The following is a 17834-nucleotide window of genomic DNA, read 5'->3' as shown; positions in this document are numbered from 1 at the left end:
CGCAACGACGAATTCTTTCAGAGACAGACGTCGGGACTAACATATCGGAAGTTTCCAAAGCGATGCATGCAACATGTCTACTTTGTCGTCGCTTGTGTTTTCATAGACGTGTGTGTGTGCCTGGTACTGGTTTTGGTACTGCATTGGTTTTGACCGGCGCCGTCTTCCACTCATTGAGAAAACCAAAGCGCGATCCCACCACTGATAATAACCTCGAGGAACCCGTTCCCCAATCTCTCCTTTTTGTCATGCCATTTATGCAAGACTTGAGTTTGTTATGTCCCACCGCATTCAGCATTTCTATTTTTGCTTTGAACTATGCATCCCCATTTCTTTTACTATTACTTTTCTTCTTTTCCTTTTTGCTCTGCTTTTGACCCATCGATCGATCGAGTGAGCGAGCGATTCCTTGCCAAACTAACGCTGCATCCGTCGTGGATATTATTAAGGTGAAATGTGGAATACTACTATAGAGCTCCTCTATAACTTAGTACCCTCATCCTCCATCCGCCAGCCCTCCTTTTGTTTGGGTGTATTAATAGCTCAAGTGGAGCAAAGAGGAAGAGTGTCCTACATTGAGCCCCCCTCCCCTAGGGGGCCAGGCTCTATTAGCTGATGTGCAGCACTTGTGTTTGTTCCAAAGAAAACGGCGTCCTCCTTTTCTCCATCCAGAAAGAGCTTGTCTGCAATCTCGCTTAAAATGAGACACCCACTGTACTTTAGCTCTTTTCTCGATTTTTGTTATTCTCATTTTATCCCTCATAGTTGAAGTATACTGATCATCAAAAATTACAGGGAAAACTTGCATATATATATATAATATACATATATACATGTGTATATATGTATATCATATATATAGTATTATATATGTATATATATACACATACATATATATACACGTATATATACGTGTATATATACGTGTGTATGTATATATATACATATATATAGTATTATATATGTATATATATGTATTATATATGTATATATACACACATGTATATATATGTGTATACATACACATATGTACATATATATATATATATATATATATATATATATATATATATATATAGAGAGAGAGAGAGAGAGAGAGAGGGAGAGAGAGAGAGAGATGTGTATATTTGTATATATTATATATATAATATATACATATATAGATGTACTATGTTCCTGTTTTGAGTTTACATGTACTCCCTGTGCCTGTGTGGGTTTTCACTGGGTAATCAAGCTTCCATATCCCAAAAACACACATGGTAGGCTGATAGAATAATCCAAATTTTCCATAGATGTGATGGCAAATTTTTAGGTTTATTTGTCGACATGTGCCCTGTGATTGGCTGGCAACTAGTTCAGGGTGTACCACACCTCTTCCCCATAGTTAGATGGTATAGGCTGCAGCACCCCCACGACCCTTGCGAGGATAAGCGCTACAGAAGATGAATGAATGGTCGAATATATGTAAAAACTGCAAGACAGAACTAAAAAGAATCAAAGAACTTATTACCGCAAATTATCTTTAAGATTGGAAATGAGCAAATCAATGAAATAAATGAAGTTTGATTCTAAAATTTTAGTGCATTATTTTAAGTAATCTAATCAAAATGAAAAGTGGCAAGCGAGTAATTATCATGCAGTTTTATGTAATAGGTCAAATGAAAACGTAAAAATAAAAAACAATGCAAAGATAATAGAGAACATGAATTTCTCACTTTACTTGAGTTTTTCCTAAGATGATTAATAGAACGACGAAGTATGCCTTGAAATTCTTGCTACTATTCATCCAAAATGCTTTTAAAACGTCTTCGATTCACCACTGCTCCATTTCCCTTGTTTTTCCTCATCCCCTTTTAAAGAAAAAAGTACTGTAGCAGTAAATCCCTTTGAGATGCATTGCTTTGCACTCTTCCTTTTTTTTTCTCTCCGGCCTAATTTGTGTCAATAAAAACCTCTGCAAAAGTGTTTTTCTACTTGTTGTCCACTGTGAATCATTTGGGGCTTTTTAGCCTAACTGGCTAATCGTTAGATATTTTTTTCCTCTTGAACTTGGTCTTACGTTTATTGCGTGCTCATGTTGTCTGTTTGTTTTTGTATTGTTGTTTTAGAAATGTACAAATCCTGCTTCAAAATATGCGCAGATGTGTTGTTTTAATCATCGGCCGCCAGAGAGCAGCAAAGCACATGCAACAGGGTTTTAAGCTCTTCAAGTCCCCCAAAATCCTTTAAATTAAAATTACTCTTTTGGAAATAATGTCTAAACTACTGTAATACATGTTGACCGATGAATTTGTCGTCTTCTGCGGTTGTTTTCTTCCCCATTGTGTAATGTGGAAATATATTTATTTTGGGAAATATTGTTTGTCATCCTACAATAAAATGTTCGATAATATTTACTAAGTTATACTGGACGTCGCTTCTTGATGATGTCATCTTCTAACTTTTGCTTATTTAGCTCCCTATAGGACGTTGCTGCATTTTCTTTTGTTGCCCCCTCCAATTTTTGGCTAAAAGCCCCCACCCCTTAGCATGGAGCCGGCCCACCACCACCGCCACCAAAGCCATCGGCATTCCTGGGGGCCACCAGTGGAGCGGCTTTAGTGGAGGGCGGGACGTGATAGAGGCTCCTGGGTGGCCCCTTTTGCGGCGACCCGTAGGGGGCGGCTACGATGTCTTATTAATTGACTGGGCATCCTCAGCGGAGTGCGGGAATTTGGGGAAGGGGTGAAAGGGGGTTGAAAAGCTAAAGCGAGTGGACACGGTGCCCCGGCTGCACTTTTGAGGGATGCGTCCGGCCAGCTTTTACGGGGCGCGTCCTGCAGTATATCGTAGAATTGCATTTAAGTACTATGTTTTTTTTTAAACTAAAAATGAGGAGATGAGGGTAATTGTTTTGCCTGATACGTCAAGTTATTACTCACATTTACCATTTAATTTAAAGCTATTTAAAACCGAACCCTTTATCATTTAAATTAAAAACACATGAAACTTCACACATCATTTGCTCAGGACGAACTAAAATCAGATATTTTTAACACGTTTCATTAAAATATCGTTTCTCCACGCTGGCGGAGGCATGACAAGCGTGTGTTTTTGTAGAAGATTGATGGAAGTCGGGGGAATTTTCTACCCATGTGGTCTCCCCCAGCCATTTTTTATCCCGCCACTGCCCCCCCCGCAGGTGTCCTCACCCAAATCTTGTTACATGTGTACCCCATTAAGGACTAATTGAGCGTCCATTGTTCCCAGCTCCTCCTCCTCCTCGGTCACCTTGAGTCAGTCAAGTCAGCGCTGTCATGTTTGGACTGCTTCCCACACACACAAGCGTTGCCCCGGAGACAACAACACACACACCAACACACACCCACTGACACGCAATGCTGACCTCATGCATCAAGTGTTTCTGCGACTTTGGGCAAACGTGTCAATAAGACTGACTCCATTTGTGTAAAAGGGCAAAGTATTGCTGAATTACATGTTTGTTTTCAAACTCATTGGCTGCCCTTGACGCCAATGGGTGTCCAATTTTGCCGATTTTAGTACATTTCACAGCCAATGAGTTATTAAAAAATAGGGAGACATCAGTGGTTTTTCAGTTGCCCGAAATTCATTCTTTTTTTTTCCGATGCCAAATGAAAAAAAGTCATGTTTTAATGTGATAAATTATCGCAATAAACATTAAAACGTCAAATTTAGCACATTACAATTTGACTATGTTAAAACATAATGTTATAACATGAATCTTATGTTGTGATAATAAACATCCAATGATTTTTTAAACGTAATTATGACCTGAAGTTTTACACTATATTAAGGAATTTATCACGAGTTGCAAGTGCTCATGTTTTAACGGGAAATTTATGTTCAAATGTGAAAGTTACCACATTAAACATGAAAAGCTATGATAACAAACTTATAGCGGAAAGCCCTTTACGTTAAAGTCTGCTACTCTGTACACTTATTAAAGTACAAGATAAAACTAATCAGGTTATTATGTGTAACCTATACTGAAACCCATCATTTCGTGACGTGAAACTTGCCCAATTTTTACCTGAAACTATATGCAAGTATTTTTTTTGTAATTCAAATAGGAGTATTTCCGAATATCCCACCTTCGCCTCCGTATGTTATCATAGTTCTAAGAAATTTGGCATTTGCATATGTATCTTCTTTGATACACCTATATTTCACATTGATGTCATGTATACCATCCTTTAAAAAGTGACATCTATCAATTTCAACCATGACATTGAATGTTTTCCTGTTTTGACCGGTGAAATTTAGGTTTGTAAACTGACGTAATAATGATCAGATCCCGGTAGACGGCAGTGTTACATCGCTTTGGAGTTGAAAGGAAAGATTAGAAGCCGATTGATTGTTAGTGAGTCTTATTTTTTTCTTTCAGGTTACTTTCTATCTTTTTTCTTTTTGACAAAAACTTTCCAAATGGCAGTTCAGATGTGGGCATTCATCTAGTAATTACAAATTTGGCTTAAGTGTGCGTGATGGTGCCTCGCCATCATGTGCTGACCTTCAGGACCCCCCACTTCCTGTTCTTTGTGGGATCCCCACAATGCCGCGGCTAGGAGAAGAGGGTCTGAGAATTGAGCAGGGTGGTTAAGGACAAACCTCCCACCCACACACCTCCATTTCATTGTCCATTAATCAATTGTTAGCATTATTTTCTTGGAAATTGTAACGACGTCAAATACCTCTTGAAATTGCCGGTTGGATATCTTGCAAAAAAATGTTTTTACCCATGCACCAAATTTACCACTACAACTCCAAGTTAGTTTTTCAGCAAATTGAGTTATATATTTGTTTTGTTACAAACTACTTTTTTTTTTTACTCCACAGTCTTAAGTTACCATTTGGACTCTGACTTAAACAAATTTACGGAACTACAAGTTTGTTTTTGTCACAACTATAAGTATCCCTACTTACAACTCTTATCTTTGGTACATACATACATACCTACATATATACATATACACATATACATATACGTATACATATATACATATACACATATACATATACATATACACATATACATATACGTATACATATATACATATACGTATACATATATTCATTTACATATATACATATACATATATACATATTCATATATGCATATACACATGCATATACACATATGCATATATACATATGCATATATACAAATGTATATATACAAATGTATATATACATATATACATATACATATATATATACATATACACATACACATATTAACATATACATATATACATATACATAAATACATATACATAAATATATATACGTAAATACATATACGTAAATACATATACATAAATACATATACACACTTTTATATATATATATATATACGTATATATATATATTCCTTTCTTTACAACCTTTTTTCTAAAATGGTTGCATGTGTGTACAACGACATTATCTAATATTAATATTTATCAATGTCATTTTATGTTAAGACGAACTGGTTACCATGACATTATGTCTATCTCATTGTATTGATATGGAACTGCAAAGACCTTGGACAGCGCCACACCTGGCAAGTCCTGACCAAGGTTGTACTTAATTCATTGTGTGGTTTAGCGAGTTTTATTCAGAAGCACATCCAAGGAAAGGTGGATTTTCTTTTTTTTTTTTTTTCTACACGATGCACTCACTAATAAATCTAAAAGAACCGCAGTATGAGCGCTAACTAAAAGCTAGTGAATAGCATAACTTGATACTTTAAAGCAGTGGTTCTTAACCTGGGTTCGATCGAAGACACATTGACATCATGTCTATTCACGATAACATGTCCCGCTTGACCATTACTGGCTGCAGATGATCACATGACATTGCTTGGCCAATCAGTGTTGCGAGGTATTTATATAAAACTGGTTGGGTTCGGTAGCTCCAACAAGGTTAAGAACCACTGCTCTAAAGGGACCAATGAATGGGTTTCATAGACTATGTTCACATGGCAGACCAAAGTGACCCACTTTTCTTTTTTTGCCTTTATCCGATTGGAGTGGCACATTTTTTGGGGCGGTATGAACGGGAAGAGTCGTAAAGAGTCGGAAAAATTCAGACATGTGGCCTTAAAACCGGTTTGGGCAGGGGCAGAATATAGTGATGCACTTTTACGGGCGATGTGCTTAAAAATGCCGGTCGGCGAATACATGAAATAGCGAACCAATATGTATTTACTAGTGCTGTCAAGTGATTACATTTTAGTTTAATTTTCGAGTGAATCGCATATTTCCATATATTAGGGGCTCAACTTCATTTTTTCCCCCCCACACAATGTCAACTCATTGACCGCCACTGATAGGTGTCCAATCCATTTCATCTGCAAATTAAAATTTAAACAAGTTCACTGATTTACTGTCAAGAGTTGCTTTTCAGCGACAGAAAAAGAAAACTTATTTTGAAATGTTCTTCCTTTTGGAAGGTGAAGTCGGGAGCAGAGGCTCTCAAGGACCGAGCGGGCGAGCGAGCGAGGCCGCCTAGGGACAAAAGGCGGCCGAGTATTAACCACAAGCCCCTGCACATTATTTCTTTATTTATTCAGCTACTTATTTAGTTAGTTCTCCCTATGCTATCTCTCTCTCTCAGTCGCAGCTGGCTCCCGTATTTTCTTTACAATTGTTATTATTATTATTGCACTTTCAAAGTAGAAAACCTAAACAGTATTCATTTGCAAAAGCAGCTACAGTGGTACCTCTACTTACGAATTCTTCTACATATGAAGGTTACGAAACCCGTTGATATGCAAATTACTGTTCCAATATACAAAAACAAGATCCAAGTTTCAAAATCCCCCAAAATGTCTACACATTTCCTGTATCCATTAGTTTATTTTGAAATTCTCGAAGTAGCATTGCGTCCTGCTAGACAATCTCCCTACAATCTGCTGGCCTCCCATTGGCTGTCTCACAAAAACTCTCTCCATGTTGTTTTGTTTTGTTTTTCGAGCATGATTACAGGAACTTTGTTCTTGATTTAAAACTACTGGTGCGAATGAAATGAAGAAGCGAGTCCTGTTATTCATCCATGGCTGATATTGCCATAACCCACCCACAGCAACGCTACGCTATTCAAGCAGAAGGAAGCATTAAAAGCAGCGACTCCTTGGTATAGCGTCTCTGTACTAAATGGCGAAATGGAGATACTGTTACTCCTTTGGGGTTCTATTTAATGCTAAGTTGTTTTGAATGCATAATTTGACATTGTTTCGATGTGTGTATATATGCGTGTGTTCGTGTGCTAACGTAGACTAGAAAATGTTTTTGCATGCTTGTTATTCATTGTACTACATGAATAAATCATTTTCTTATCATTTCTCACATCTTTCATACAACACTGAGACACTTTGATCATTTTAAAATGGTTTAGTTTGTATTTTTTTGAGGACCGTGGAACAAGTGATAGAATTTACATATAAAATACTGCTCTACTTACAAAAAAAAATCCAAGTTACAAAATAAGTTTTGGAACCTTGATCGTGATTTTTTTTAAAGAATACTTTGAAACATTTATTATTTACTTATGTATTTTGAATGAACAATAGACATCCAGTCTATTTGCAGGACGTCTATCTCCGTCGGCATCCAAAGAGTTTAAATCTCAGTTCATATTTGAGGAAGAAACATACTTTGTATTGGTAATATGACATAAGAAGTGAAATTGGACCCCAAATCAACAGAGGAAATCACAATGATTCTCTGCAGTAGGTTGTTAAGTGGAGTTGAAAAGACTGTGCTTCACATTTCTGGGAAAGAAATTCAAAGATTTCTTTACAGTGCCACTTGAAGTGGCCTTGATGGATCGTCCCATTTATTCCAGAAGGTGGCACAATTGTGTAGGCGCTGGTCCCCACCATCCATTGATTGCAAAGCCCATAGAAGGAGGCGCTTGGGGGCGAGGTCTCGTCCCTCAGGCGCCTCCATCTTTGTTGCGTGCCGCTTGACCCGACGGCCCCAAGACAGTTCTGACGAGTTGCAAAAATGTCACGGCCTGATTCATTTGAATCAGAAAAAGAAGGTTTGAAGAGGAAGGTGGTGGATATTGAAGGTTTGCCAAGGCGCAAGGCTTTTGTCAGGCGAGTGCACTTTGTCTTTTTCTTTTAATTTCCACGTCTAAACACTCTCAGCCTTGGTTCCGAGTCTGTCGTCGACACGCTTTCTCGCAATCGTCCTTCTCTCTACTCGCTCGTCAGCCACACAGAAGCCACAGACAGCTTGCTGTAATCACGTTTCTACCGTGGTGATTTGGAGAGGTTTTTTTTTTTTCTTTTCATTAATATGATTTACCTTTCACTTGTACAGTTGTGGATCTCCTTACGAAATTAATTGGTTCCAGAACTTGTTTTGTAACTTGGATTTTTCGTAAATAGAGCAATATTTTATATGTAAATTCTTTCATTTGTTCCACGGTGCTCTAAAAAAAACGACCAGCTAAACCAAGGCTGTCAGACTCGGGTTGGTTAGCGGGCCGCTTTAACGTCAACTTGATTTTACATGGGCCGGACCATTTTAGATATAATATTTAGATTTGTTTTTTTTCTATAAATGGATTAAAATAACTGGATTAAAAGCCCTGAATATTCAGTTTTTTTATAGATTTAAAACAATGTTTCTTTGAGCTTTTTTATATATATTTTTAGATTTTACAAAATGATTTTTGAACTAAAAACAAAGAAAAAAATGGATTAAAAAATTACAATTATTGATTTAAAAGGGGGAAATCAGGAAATTTAAAATACATCTATACTCTTCATTTTAATTTGATCCTAAAACAGAAAGTCGGCACTCATGATTTACTTTCCCGGGCCACACAAAATGATGCAGCGGGCCACATTTGGCCCCCGGGCCGCCACTTTGACGCATGTGATCTAAACCTTTTGAAAGCATTTAACGTACCTAATTTTGTATAAAAGATGTGAAAAATGCTAAAATTGAAACAATGTATTAAAATGAATAACAAGCATGCAAAAAACATTCAAAATAGAAGGAAGAAGCTGACGTTAGGCAAATCATTTAAATTATTGATTATTATTACATTTCCCTGCTTCATTTTTACACCAATTGACATCTATTCATGCCAACTGTAGGTGGACAAAAAAATGTATGTTGTGTGTGAAAGGATTGCCGGATATTTACACCATGCTGTTTATTATTATTGTTGCATTTAGTAAAGTGGGAAACATTTGGGGATAGCGACCCTCTTCATCCTGAGATGAGGCTGTCTGCAAGTGCACGCGTTTGTTGAGGGGGCACACTTGACCTCCCTCTCAATGGAGAAGATGTTGGAGAGCTGCTCAAAGTCGTCACTCAAGAAATCCACACAGTCTGCATGCTACACTTTTGTTTTAGTCAATGATGGCACTCTTTACGTGTTCATCTTTGCTTCAATTTACAGAGCTGAATGTCTCCAATAACAGCTGAACCAACATGTTCCCAAAATTTGGCGCCACCCTCAGAAACTAAACGTATTTGAAAAGGTTTGCAGGGGTGCTGGAGCCTATTGGACCCATATGAGACATCCCTGTTCAAATACGGCGAGTGTTGCGCACGGGCGGGTGTATCGTCTTGCGCTATAGCGCGTCACGCAGACAATGCAATTAGATGACGAATCCGCAGCACGCAACGCTAACAATTAAAACCATTATGAGAATGAAAACGGCGTGATGATATGCGCCACGTCCCCATTTTAGAAGGCAATTTTCCTAATTCCAAATAATTGAAATGATGGCATATTGATTGGTTTAGCTGGGGCTGAGAGCGGACACTAATGAAACGCAATCATTAGCATCCAAACAAGGTAATTGGCCAGCCTTTTCTTCCCCCGGATAGGTGATAAGGCACAATCACAAGCCCCCCGAACCACCTCCAGCATCAAGTAATTAAAGCTGAGATGGAGATGAGACCAATCGCTACACCTCTGAAAACAGCTCTGATTGTCTTGATTAGAAGCCTTACTGTACCCCCTGATTTTGTTTATAGATACTCTCACTGAGGGAGGGTCGGCTCGGTGCTAGTGGGTGTAATGTGTGTCTATGTGTTCTTCAACATGTGAAAAGATTCTTCTCATAAGGGGTAGAATGAGTTAATCATAATTACTTTTTTTTAAATGAGAATTTATGCAAGAATATTATAATTTGGTATTATTTGCAGTGTTATTATAGTTCTATTTTAATTCAAATATTAATTTATTATTTACAATACACATGGTGAAGAGTGTTTCTGAGATCGAGGGTTCAATTCCTGGTGGTGTTATTTCAGGTGATTGCGAGGCATGGTTGCTGCGCGCTGCTAATTAGTGGATGGGAGTGGAACTACGTCCACCTATTGTATATTTCCTACCAGAAAATGTGTAAAGGTTGCTTCTGATACGATACGAGAATATATATATATATATATATATATATATATATATATATATATATATATATATCATATTTTCACGACTATAAGGCGCACTTAAGTCTTAAATTTTCTCCAAAATAGACAGGGCGCCTTATAATCCAGTGTGCTTTATATATGGAAACAAAATTAAAATGTGTCATTCATTGAAGGTGCGCCTTAGAATGCGGTGCGCCTTATAGTCGTGAAAATACGGAACCATTGATTTCTAAATAGAGGAAAATATACAACTTTGTTTTCCCCAGGCAAACACTAAAAAAAGTTCATAATGTGCGATAAAAGTACCTCACTTAAAAAACACGACGCGGAGAAGAAAGAAGGAAGCTTTGGTCCTTCATTATGACAAAAATGAATCACTAGTGCGGTAAGAAAAGAACAATGAAACAAAAAATATAGGTAAGGGCGAGAGAGTGCTGAAGATGCTCTTTGAAGTTGTGGAGTGCATTCACCTTCAACATTAGCTCCAACTTCAATGGTGAGTACATTTATAGAATTGGAAATCTTATTAAAGGTTCTGTAGCGCCATTCATCACTTCATATATTTTTCACTCAGAGAAATGAAACCGTGATTCATTTTCAGTAATATCGGTTTGAGTTAAGTTAACTAATTCGGAAATTAAAGCTTCGCGCAACAACGGAAATTTGATGCAAAAAAATGTAGTTTTGACAGAAACTAAACTGACGTTAAAGAGGTCAATTTGGGGCAAAAGTAACAAGAAATACTTTATATTTTGCTACCAGCAAGTGTAGCCACCTATTGTTTATTTCTACCAAAAACACACGTTAAGATAAATCCAGAGGGATTTTGAATCGATACGAGAATCATGATAATCTGTATTAAAAAACACCTTTCCTAGTTTTATTCCAACTCCGCCCAAAGCGCTTCCATTTCCATTTCCTTGGCAAGTTTTTCCGTCCATTCACGGTAGAGAATCAGTTAAATACTCCGCCCCTGCAGGCCAGAAGGCCAGCAAGTTGACACATTCACCTCTCCCGGTGAGCAATGCACCAATGAGAAGACCACAAAAGGACCAAGGGAAAAAGAGGAGGGGGCGGGTTGGCAACCTTGGCCCCCAAGCCTCCCTTTTCACCACCTCGAAGCCCACCACACTGACACAGTGGCGCTTTTCATCTCCGTATATTTTCATCTCTTTTCTCCCCTCTCTGCCATCTCGGGACAAAATAGTGTCCTTGGTGGGAATTTTTGTCTTCAAAGAAATCAATTCTCCTTTGTATACATGCGAGTTGACCCTGTGGCAGGCATTAAGTGCGTGCTGATGGACACGCGCCATTGTCGCACATATTTCCCTCAGCGTACCGACGAGTAGCCCGTGCGGCGTCCGCGGACAACGCCGTTGCTCATCAAGGCTTCAAACCTTCTAATGCAAAAAAAAAGAAGGAATATAGAGTGGAATATTATGGACGGTAAAAGAAAACACTTTTGGACCGCGTGTTCATTTTGTTGATGAACAATTGTAATCAAAAACCCGTCATTGCAGGTTTTGTGCGACAATGGTGCGGACTTTGGTCCGACCGACTGATCAGCGAATTTAATCAAGCTGTAACTTAAAGGCTACCATTGAAGGCCATAGACGTGCAACCCATTTGAACTCGTGAGATGGAAAATCAGCTATTGAATGTAAATAACTATGATAGAAGATGCAAAACTACCATATAAATCATTTAGCAAAATCATCAAAATAAAAACAAATGAAAATGTTCATAAAATGATAGGAAATGGATGAGAATGAAAAGGGAAAATGGTGAAATTTTGTGTTGTGAAATAATAAGAAAATAAAATGAATATGCATGATAAAAATAATGATTCAATAAGAAACAAGTCAAATAATGTGCAGCTAAATTTAGAAAACAGTCAGAGAAAATGAATCAAAAATCAAACTAGTAAGTGAAAAAATATTATTGCAATAATAAATGATAAAATTACATTTCTAGTAATGGGAGATGTGTATATAAGATTAAAAATATATATTTAAAAAAAAATGTAGGACAAGGATCTAATAGGAAAACTGTGTAGTAATCTAAAAACGGTACAAACAAATTATCCAAGAACAATTTGAGGAAAATCTGTTAACAGACTAGATAAAATCCAAATATGAATAATTAAAGTTATCAGGAATATGGTAAGATCCTTAACAAATGCGTAAAAGGATAAAGACGAAGAAGAAGAAAAAAATAGAATAGCAGAAAGATCAGATAACAAATCAGATCAGAAATCAAATAACACAATAAATGTAATGAAACAAAAGAAGAGAATAGTAACTGGAAAATAATGATCAAATTAAAAAAAAAACTTTCTATGACCTCATCTCTTGTGATTGTGCCTCAAAAAAGAAAAGTCAGAAGAATAATGTTGATGTCGGTTGAGGACGCGGGGGGTGGGGGGAGAGTGGGGTATGTTCTCCAGAAGAATATGTTTGATTAGCGCAAGTTTCACGTCGTTGCAGCCATTGTGTCCCTTGCACAAGCTCCACCTAGGCTCAAGAAATATATATTTATAAACCCCAAACCGAAGCAAAAAAAAAAGAAAGGAAAGGCGCAACATCCACAATGACATTTCCTAATCAAATATGGCAATCATAAGGGGGGGACGCCATTTGCAATCCCTATTTAATTCCTAATCAAAAAGCAAGGCGCAAACCGGAGCAAGACGAGAAAGGAGAAGCGCCGTCGCCGAGACGCGGGTCATTACGCGTCTTTCTCCCGCCAGAACCCAGGAGAATTAATCAGAGGCCATTAGGCTCGTATTTACTTAGCGTGGCGGGGGGCACCCCCGATTTCGCCCTCATTTTTGACTGAGCCTATTTTCGTGAGCCACCCTGCTCTCGATGAGCTCCTACATTTGCTTTTTTTTCAAACCAGATGGTCCCAATGGACCTATAATCCGGACCCAATCTACTCGCTAATCCACCACGAATTGAAACGGAGCTATAGAGACAACCTGCTTTTACATGGAAGTTAAAGGAAATGTCACAAACGGCAATCGACGTCCAATCCATCTGAACTGGGAGAGGCTGGCACAGAACAGGGGCAGGTTTGGCTCCGAGCAATGTGGGCGACTGCCCAGGGTGCAATCTGTTTTGGGGGCACATGATAAGTAAGCCCTCCCCCCAAAAAATGCAATTATATTATCAAATACCTCAACTATCATATCTCATTTCCTTGTCCAGTGAGTGACTCTGCAGCAAAATCTGCAGAGGGTTCATTGAAATTTGAGGGTGTGCCACTTCAAAGCTTCCTCAAGACACCGGAGAAGAAAAACAACTGATAACAGCACAAAGGAGGCCCAAATAGTGTGCAAATCGTTAACGGCAGATTGACACAAGAAGGAGTCACTCCCCTAGCCGGGCTTGTTTGTCTGTTTGTCGGACACGGCCCACCAATGTAGGAATGCGTGTGTGTGTGTTCACATGTCAATCATTTACCCGCATAGCCGTGTTTGCCGTGTACGTCCAGATGGGGATAAAAATGACTTCATGGCTTAAACTACAGTACTACAGAGAAAGCTTGATTTACAGTCATTTACAATGTTCTTTGTATTTTAGTAGTCATTTATAAATATTTATTGTTTTTGTGTATTTTCTCAGATTTCTGTAATTTTTGTTTTCGTTATTCATATGCAGAGGCTTGCCACTTGGGGGAGCCAGATACCAAAAGTCCCACTTGTGTTCTCTGAGGCAGTCAGAAACCTAACTTTAAAAAAATAGGTCACAACATCTACAAAGAAAACATAAAATCAAATTTACCTTGCCGACTAATCCTTAAAAATTTCCGCCATAGTGTCTAATATATTTAGGGCTAATGGCTATTAGCGCTAGCCTCAACATTGTAGTTTTATTTTTGATGAGACGGATAAATTTAATATATTTTATGTATTATTTATTTGTTTGATATTTTTACGAATCCTAGGAGATGTCAATTGTTTCATCTTTTTAAAATATTTCTTAACTTAGAGAGTTTTCCATTCACATTTGTTTCACACACGCATGAAGACAATTTCTCTAATAAGCATTAAGAAGAAGCTATACTAAGAAGGAGTCGTGCATATGTAGATAAATGTGTAGGGTGGTTTTCAAAGGTAAATTCACTTACATTAGGTCCAAATGGTCACAGATAACCTCCAGGAGATGGAGCTGTGGTGAAGAGCAAAACTGAGGAGGCCCAGGAGGTTCAAATTTTAGTACCCATCTGGATTAAGGAAGACAAAATTGAAAAAAAAAAAAGAATAAATTACAAATGTACACCTTAAAAACATTTAACAAGACAGGGCAAAAATCATATTCTATGCTGAGTAACTTGCAAAGGTTTGCATTATATACATGCAAGACAAAATCTTTTTGTTTCGTGATCATAATATCATACCATGACAAACTAAGATTTGATTTCCATACATATATGGAAATCAAAAAAATCTTTTAGGTTTGTTATTAACTAAAATGTACATACTCCAACTCCAAGATAGTACAAGTCAGTTTTGCATTTTGCATTCCAAAACTACAAGCTCTTTTTTCAGCAACTACCAGTTAGTTCACTGTTATTTATCACAACTTCAAGCTGTATTTTGTACATTCTACTTCATGTTAACAAAAAGCGAAAGTCACCAAGCACTATTTCATCACTTGATAAAAATATGCAAGTCTCAAAAAGTCATTTTTACCTTTTGGTACCAATGTCCCTTAATTGCAACTAAAACTTAATACATTTTCCCTCCCACATTCAAATCCACAAATTTTCTGGCATGACCTAATTGAAAAGTGGGCCCTAAAATGCCCTCATATTGGATTGCTGTCGAGTCAAGATGGCCTTTCTGCTTATCTCCTTTAAGTTCAACTTGTTGCTGAACTCCCCGTGACAATTCATTAGCGTTTATCTTCAGTGTTTGCACTCTCTTCCGACGTATGTTCAAGTGGGAGTGGGGGGCCGGGCCATGCCCCTCCCGGCTCCTCTTTTGCACGTGCAACCCCCTCCCCTCCATCGGCTTTCATGGCTGAGAACAGTTCCATTCTGCGCTAGTAATCAAAGCTGCGCCTCCAGGCGGGCACGCAGGCAGGAGCCCCCGGCCCCGACAGAGCCTCTCGTCCGCAGCCCCCCGCTCGAGAGCTGCTTTAATTAACCATCATACCGCAGATGGGATCGATTTTTTCTCTCCCCCCCTCCTTCTCTTCTTCTCGCTGCTACTTCTTCTTCTCGCACCATGGTAATTGCACTGGATTTGTGCCAATGCCCAAAAAGCCCCCCAGCCCCCTCCTTGTAGATGGCAGGCTTCTCCTCTTGTCATCCTTCTGGCCTCACCTGCTCAATACCTTATTAGTGTCAGGATCTGTCGAGGGGCGTCGTGGATTAAACTAAAGGGACGGGAGATTGATTTGTGCCCCTGCCACAGATCAAGTTGGGTCTTTTCCTGCTGTGTGAGTGTGTGAGTGGAAGCTTTCACCAGTCTTATTCCACATCTGACTACCCTAGACGGCGATAGACGTCCAATCATTGTGAACTGGGAGGATCAGGCAGGGAATGTTTGCCACCAACTCTTCTCGTCAGGGCCGGTTTTTGCTATAGGCAATGTAGGCGACTGCAGACTCCAGAATCGACTTGGGGCGCACAAGAGTCCTTTTTCTTTTAAAATTATATCAGTTGTCTAGCAACCTTTTTTTGAGCTGCGGCACACTTTTTTGCACTGAAAAAATCTCAAGGTACATCACCATCTGAAAATCTTCTCATTTGAAACTATGTATGTATAAATAATATATTTACATGCTCTTTTTTTTTTAAATTACATTTTAATATTTCTTAATACATCCCTTTTTACTTTACTTTGTACTTTATACTTTTTACTTTAATGTTTTTACAACTTTCCTTGTTCTGTTAGCCTGGTTTCTTTCGGCTACTTCTTTTTTTGGAATCATTCAGCCATGCCTATGCTGTCACACACACGGGACTAGCTGTTAAAATACGCAGCAAAAGTTGCGGCTTTTGACTGTACTGTCTAATTTATAACTATGCCTTTTCTTGCTACTGTCACAATGAAATTTCCCGAATATGGGATGAATAAAGTTATCCAATCCAATCAACGTTTTTTTCAACAGGAATCAAATAATCGCCAAGAATGATTCCTATCTTTTCCTAATGATGAATTAAAAGTGGAAGTTAAAAAATAAGTCAAGTAAATTTGACTGGGATACAGAGTCAATCTGCAGGAGAAGGACATGATGGGATTAATGGTTTGACTCAGGCCCAGGGATTACGATGGAATAGGGATTTTTCTCTGGTAGGGGGAGTGAAAATCCACTTCCCATTCATGCTTTACTGGAAACAAACAGGAGGGACTGCTGGCTACTTTTTTGTGAGGGTCCTTTCATGGTCGACATGCCTACCAGATTTCATGTTGCTGAGTGAAACTGCTTTTCTTTTTAACTCTCCAGGGTTCTACCAGTTTAACCCAAAATGTCAAAACGTTTTGTGGCTTCTTGAAATTTCATGTCACTAGGGGTAACCATCTATGTGGGTTGAATTGACCACCCCAAATTTAGCGTGGTGCTCGCAAACACTGTTTTCAAGTCGGGGAAAGCCCCGAGAATGTGGATTTATCTGGTCTGGCACATAATAACAACAAGCAATTTGGGGCTTAACTGTACATATACAGACGTCCACTCCCACATACGCCTGGCACAAAGCTGAAATGCCATTCAGGGGGTTGTAATCTGCTAGAGTAGCACTCTTGAGAAATGACCTGCTGTGTGGAAGAAAATGGCGGCCTATTGATTATTCATAGCGGTCGCGGGTGCGCAGGGGCGGGAGATTAACATCTATTTCAGAGATAGGTGAGTTGGTGGTGGAAGGTGTGTGTGGAAGTGAGGCGGGGTTCTCCTCAGAATTGCTCTGTAATCACAGTGCTCCGTCTGCACGGCGCATTTTGAGAGTGGTGTCAGCTGGGCTCTTGTCTGTTTGCTAATAGCGAGGGTTGGAAGGGGGACGGGCACGAAAGAGGGGACGCCGTTGAATTGGGGAGAACGGGGTTGGCTGTCACTTCTTTAAAAAATGGGATTGTCTTGAACTGCATTATTTTATCGTTGAGGAATATTAGCAAGAATTTTGGTTTTCAATTATGATTCAATAGAACACATTAGTTGTTCCACTTTTGGTGTCAATACAAAAACTTGTCGCATTCAGGTACGCCTTCAAATTCATTCAGCACGTAATTGAGTCTGTAAAAAAGAAAAAAAGCCTGCATATTGTGTTTTTTTTTCTTTAGATTATTTCATTATTTTCCAAATTCTATTCATACAATGTAGACAACTAAGAGCTGAAATAATAATAAATACTGTTCACTCTACTGAAACAATAAAAATGATTTGAAATGTCGATAGAGTGACAACCAACTCGGAACTCGTG

At 38.5% G+C, this 17834-nt stretch overlaps 1 protein-coding gene across 1 annotated transcript in view; it reads right to left on the bottom strand.

Moving 5' to 3' along the window:
• Nucleotides 1-17834, bottom strand: part of mbip (MAP3K12 binding inhibitory protein 1) — a 39466-nt gene that overhangs the window by 9055 nt on the left and 12577 nt on the right. The window contains exon 11 of the transcript XR_013305341.1: nucleotides 14538-14633. The gene's annotated coding sequence lies outside the window, so the exon portion shown is untranslated. The remainder of the gene's footprint in view (nucleotides 1-14537; nucleotides 14634-17834) is intronic.

This window comes from Stigmatopora argus, chromosome 15 (assembly GCF_051989625.1).
Source record: "Stigmatopora argus isolate UIUO_Sarg chromosome 15, RoL_Sarg_1.0, whole genome shotgun sequence".
In the NCBI taxonomy this organism is placed as follows: Eukaryota; Metazoa; Chordata; class Actinopteri; order Syngnathiformes; family Syngnathidae; genus Stigmatopora; species Stigmatopora argus.
This window is presented reverse-complemented; position numbering and strand designations above follow the sequence as displayed.